At 39.4% G+C, this 6,472-nt stretch overlaps 1 pseudogene; it reads right to left on the minus strand.

Annotated features, from left to right (window-relative positions):
- Positions 1–215: 215 nt before the first annotated feature.
- Positions 216–2,032, minus strand: LOC123648181 (annotated as a pseudogene).
- Positions 2,033–6,472: the final 4,440 nt, after the last annotated feature.

Genomic DNA, 6,472 nt, shown 5'->3' on the forward strand with positions numbered 1-6,472 from the left:
GAATATTCCATAGGAGTTATACAGAGCAGGGCAGAGGACTGGGAAGGATGGAAAAAAGGAAGCCACTGCTAAAGAAAAAAACAAAAATGAAAACTTTAAAAAGGTACAAATTGATTACCTTAGTCCTCCTTTCTCTACCCATGGGCTCCTGGGTTAAAGACGTTCGCAGCCAAAATATAGCGTACAGAAGAAAAACCCAACACATCCCCTTCTTGTCACGAAACCCAAATGTGAACCTCAAATGGTTCTGTCTGTCCAGAGGGTGCGCCCTCCAGGGAAGGGGCAGAGCAGGTCAAGGGCACAGTCTCCAGGGCAGCAGAAGTGTGTGGTGGCTGATGGTGGGAGGGCTGGTTTCCCACCCACCAGAGGGCTGCTCTTCTGCTGGTTGGTGGTGCTTCCCATTCCCTCCCTTCCCAGAGGCAGATATTATACAATAGCTGGAAACCCTTCACCAGGGCCTCAGGCTGCTGGAAGATGAACTGCTGTTGATTTTCACCCACTTGGGGAGCTGGGCTACTAACATCATCTCCTACACCAAAGTTGTGCTCAACCAGATCAAAGGCCTTCTGGTAGATCTGGTTCTCATGGCTCTGGAGAAACTCAGTTTTATCCAAGTCATAGGCTCCTTCAATGAGGCCACAGTAGGGATGAACCCCTGAGCCACTGTGCTTACCTTCTTGTTCTCCAAGCCGCAGGATGTTCTCCAGTCCATTGAGGTCTACTTGCAGAATCTTTGAACCCATTACAGTCAGCAAATCACACAGGGGTTTGATGCAGCCCAGTAAAACCAGGTACCTGATCTGCTCAGCGGTTCCTCCTGACGTGGCATTGATGATGGCCCAGGCTGCCTCTTTTCTTGTACAGAACTCTGCTTTCTGAAGGATTTCAATCATCACAGGAGAGATATTTGCATCTATAATAGCTTGTATTTAAGCCCTGTTTCCAGTGATGATATTTGGAATGGTTCAGTAAGTTTCCTTCTGGATTGACTACTTGGGGCTGCTCAACAAATGGAGAAGGCAAGAGAGGGCTGAACAGTTCAGAATGACCTGGGTCTGGATGTCATCTCTGGTGATGATGTTACCCACAGCTCTCAGGGCAGGGGAAGCCACTTTATAATTGTTGTACATCAGCAGCTTTACCAATCTCTAGCAGACTCCAGAGGCTATGACCACCTGGATTTTCTTATTGGAGCCATCAGACAGATAAGAGAGGGCCCAGCAAGCATCTTCCAGCAAGTCTGAGTCGCTGCTAAAGAGTAGCTGAGACAATACCGGCAAACAACGAGAGACCTTTGCAAATTCTGGGGGTGGGTTCTACCCACAGCAGAGGTTTGACAGGGCCCAGACTGCATTCTGTGTCATTGTCAGTCATGTGAACTTGGTAAGGAGTATTAACAAAGGATTAAGGATAGAACAGTTCAAGATGCAATCTCGGCAAACGGAACTGTCTTCAGCTGTTTCCCAGTGCCCAGACTGTCTGTTCCTGCACATCCTCAAAGTCTGAGTTAAGCAGCTCTATAAACATGGGCCTCTGCTTCAATGACAGTTTTGGTCTGCTGAGAGGTGCTAGAGGCAATGTTTGTTAGAGCCCAAGCAGCTTCAAACTGTAATGTACAATTCTCGTTCCTCTTCAAAAACTCCACAAACCGATCCTCCACTGCTGGAGTATTGATGACTTCATCTATTGGAGGACCAGGCTCTTTGGAGAGCAGTTTCTGAAATTTCTATGTGGTTGCTAACTGCAGGTCAGAATCATCAGAAAAGAGAATCTCCACCATCTCTCTTGTCATCACACTCTCCCCAGTGGTAGAACTCAGATAGGAGTCCAGGAAGAGACTATCACACGCGCCAGCTTGTTCATTAATCAGCTCCACTTTTCTCTGTTTAAAAAGTTGTTGCTTGCACTTCTGCTTCTGGAGCTGAATGCCCTCTTCCTCTCTTCTTTGCCTCATTTCCTCAGGGTTTAGGGCATTGTTCTTACAGCTCTTCATTTGATAATTGTCTTGCCCAGGGCTTGCCATGGTCTCCATCACGGCTCTGCTTGCTCAGACTTGGTGGCAGCAGGGGCGTAGCTTCAGTGGCAGCTTCAGCAGACAACATCCAGAATGGTAAGTTTGTTACAATTTATGAACCTACATCAACACATCATAATCACTCAAAGTCCATAGTTTACATTAGGTGTTGTACATTCTATGGGTTTGGACAAATGTGTAATGACATGTATCCATTATAGTATCATAAAAAGTATTTTCATTGCCTTAAACACCCTCTGTGCTCTACCTATTCATGCCCCCAACCTCTCAATCCTGGCAACTACTGATCTTTTTACTGTCTCCATAGTTTTGCCTTTTATAGAATTTCACGTAGTTGGAATTATACAGTGTACAGCCTTTTCAGATTGGCTTATTTCATTTAGTAATATGCATTTAGGGTTTCTCCTTGTTTTTTCATGATTTGATAGCACATTTCTTTTTAGTGCTGAATAATATTCCATTGTATGGATGTGCCACAGTTTATCTATTTAATCAACTGAAGGACATCTTGGTTGCTGCTAAGTTTTAGAAATTATAAACGAATCTGCTATAAGCATTTGTGTGCAGGTTTTTCTGTAGACTTAAGTTTTCAACACTTTTGGGTAAATATTATAACAAGGAGTGTGCTCGCCAGATTGTAAATTAAGAGTATGTTCAGATTTTTAAGAAACTGCCAAATTATCTCCGAAAGTAGCTGTACCATTTTTTACTCCCACTAGCAATGAATAAGAAATTCTTGTTGCTTCACATCCTTGCCAGCATTTGATGCTGTCAGTGTTCCGTTTTTTGGCCGTTCTAATAGACGTGTAGTGGTGTCCCATTATTGTTTTAATTTGCATTCCGGTGATGACATATAACGTGGAGCACCTTTTCATCTTTGGTGAGTGCCGTTAAGATCTTCCAGCCTACTTTTTAACTGGGTTGTTTTCTTGAGAGCTTGTTTGGAGGTTCTAGCAGGGGAGCGCAACTACTCGTATACCCTTGGCTGAAGAACGATCCTCCTCTATCGAGGAAGGTCGTCCTCTTCGACCGACCGCGCAGCTTCGGGAGGGACGCACATGGAGCGGTGAGGGAGGAAGGGGACACCCGCCTAGCCAGCCAGATCAGCCGAATCATAGGTTGTTTTCTTATTGAAATGTAAGAGTTCTTTATATATTTTGCATAACATCCTTTATCAGATGAGTCTTTTGCAAATATTTTCTCCCAGTCTGTGCTCACCTTTTCATTTCTTTGACATTGCCTTTCACAGAGCAGACATTTAGATTTTAATAAAGTCCAGCTTATCAACTATTTCTTTCATAGATCATGCCTTTGGTGTCATATCTAAAAAGTGACCACCATACTCAAAGTCCTTTAGGTTTTTTCCCACATAGAGATTTTTAATATGTGAAATTACTATTTCACTAATAACTCTGTTTTGTTATGATTAAGGAATGATAAAAGTTATGAGCAGAATTTTGATCTCCATATCAATTAGTTATATGTACTTTCACTCAATTATGTGTACCGTTTTAGTAATGGTTTTCTTTTTCCCTGTGTTATATTTGCAATCTTATGTCTGTTGTATCTAATAATTTTGGGTTTGTATTTTGGATGTCTTTGTTTTTTATTTTTCATTTTCATAGTAATTAACTTCCATTGTAATTTTTCCATGACAACTTGGAAATTTTAAAATTGGTACCTCTCCACAGAGAGTTGGAAAAGCACTTTTAAAAAATAATCTGATTCCCTACACCCTAAAACTCCAGACTTATTAAATTTACCCTGTGGAGTTATCCAAGAATATATGTTTGTCTAGTTTTGTTTTAAGCTCCCCAAGTGAGTTTAATACGTAGCCTGAGCAGTGTAATGTAATTGTGGGGCAAAATCAGAGCTTTGATATAAACCTGGAAAATGTAGGGTTTGCACAGAAGTAGGAATTACGATCATTTTTTCTTGGTCTTTTCTATTTTGTTCTCTAGTTTTGTCCAGTATAATTCCTTACTTCAGCAAAAAAAAAAAAAAAAAAAAAATCCATTATTCAGAAAAACAATATTCTAGAGCAGAAAACCCTTCTCTAAAAATGAGCTACCTTAAAATTTAAAAAGTTCTCATAGTATGAGAGCCCTAGATATGTCTTTTATTTTTGCAAAATGTATATATGAAACAATATAATTAGAATCAGAAACTCTGTGTTAAAATAACTGCACTGACAATAACATAGTTCTCATATTCGGAGAAGGGGGCTCAGAAGGTCATGGGAGTTAGGGACACAGGGAAAAAGGAAATGGAATCATCTGAGGAGCTTTTGAAATTAAGCCACCTAATCTGATTTTCCTTAAAGGAGAGAGGAAAAAAATGGGGGTAGGGATAGGGAAGAATCTGCAAAGAGAAAGGAAGAAGAAAAAGGGTAAGGAGAGAGGGAAGAGGGAACGGCAAAGGAAAAGTGGGAATTGCTTCAAACTACACATGATGTTTTACCACCAGGATTCTGGCAGTGACATCCTAGACTCTGAGAGATTCAAAAAAGGGGTTGGGGAGGAGGGCCATGTGCAGTTCATGAAAGCAGGGGAGGGTAGTTCTTCATAGTATCATTTGTTGAAAACCACTTTCATATGATAATTTCTCAGGCAGCAACAACACCCCTAAAAGACTAGAAATTTGACCAAGAGGTAGGACCCCCTATGATGCCTGCAAGGACTAATTGAGGAACAGGCAGGAATATAAACAGCCACATCTCCATCTTCCATGGCATTCCTTTCTGGGAGGAGCAGAGCAGCAGGAAGGTGGGCAGGAAGGCTGGGCCTTCGGTTTCTGCAGCCCTTCTCCAACTCTCTACTTATTCAAGTTTCAGTTTCCTCATCTGTGGAAATGAGAATGATAATATCTACTAAGCAGAGTTGCATGAGTATTAAATTAGATAAAATATTTCTTATATTGCAGGTTGTCAATAAATGACAGTCATTTAAAATATGATACATTAGACAGACAGATTAAATATCTATCTTTATCCAAAAAAGTGGGCTTTGTGTTATTCATTTTTGGACCTAAGTTCTCTAAGAGATTTAGAAGAATAATGAAAAATATGAAAGGTTCAGAACTTGCTAAAAAGGTTAGTAAGAAAAAGGTTATAGTTACAAGTTCCAGTGGAGTTGTACTTAATAATAGAACTAGAGTCACAAACACTAGTCAACAGTAGAGATGAAATATTCAACCTCTAATATAGTATTTGATAAAAAAATTATTGAACCATGTATTGAAACCTACTGAAGGAATAATTCATACCATTTTATTCCCCAGGATAGTTAAATGCATACAGCATGTTGACCTGTGAATCATACAGAAAGAGGAAGACAGTGGCATATCTCATGGTCTTTTAGTAACCCCCCAGGCCACCTTACAACAGAAATAGAAAATTGAAATGAGGCCAATTTTTTTTGTATTTCTTCTGCTATCAAATATAAGACACATTTTTTTATTCTGCTGGGAAATCACAACAATTAAATGTAAAGAGACTAAAATGGATTTTTAATTGGATTATTTCACTTTTACGTTACTGTCAATAAATAGCCATCATTTTCCCTGAATCAGCAAAATATGATGTAAAAGTAAAAATGAGATTTAAGGAAATTAAAATTATCTTTAAGATGTAAATATTCTTTTCTCTCTATAGTACCAAAATCACAGGATACTTACTGAATTTGTGGATAGAAATGGAAATAAAATCTTAAGTGAATAATATCAATCTTAAAGATCATTTTGCACTCCTTTTTAAATAAACAAAGTCTTCCCTCAAATAGTGAAATGAAAGGTAAAAAACTTAATTATGTTTGATGCCAACTATTTCTAAGATCCAGCTTTTAGCTGGCTCTAACATTCTTGGCTTATAAATCTTTCCACAGTGGAGGATGGTCTGCAGTCACCACCATATTTTCTCTGCTACCTTCCAGGGATGGTTTCCAATAATTTAAATAGATCCCAAAGATTTACTTTGCATATGTATTTGAGGTAGCCAAAAACACAGCTGGATTTTAGGTTTTACTTACATCAGATATAATTTTTATATTAAATGATATTTACTCTTAAATTTATTCCAGCACAGAAAATATAATATCTGGAATCTAGTTTCTATCTCCCCAACCCTGAAATAATCTTTCCAAGGCTGACAATGATCTCCATGTAAACTGAGAGCTTTTCAGTACTGATCTCACCCGACTGGATCCCTCCACAGTATCTGACCTGCCAGTCATCCTTTCTGAAAATAATTGTCTTCTTTTCCATTCATCATGACATTCCTCCTTGGCCTTTTCTCTCTCTGAGACTTCTGCATGATATAGTGGGGAAGGGTGCAATGCTGGAGTCAACAGCTTACTTTATATCCTGGTTCCAGGACAAACTATGTCTGTGTCATTGTGCAGATTACTTAACTTCCAGGTACCTCAGTTTTCTCATCTATAA

This window comes from Lemur catta, chromosome 12, assembly GCF_020740605.2.
Source record: "Lemur catta isolate mLemCat1 chromosome 12, mLemCat1.pri, whole genome shotgun sequence".
Classification (NCBI taxonomy): domain Eukaryota; kingdom Metazoa; phylum Chordata; class Mammalia; order Primates; family Lemuridae; genus Lemur; species Lemur catta.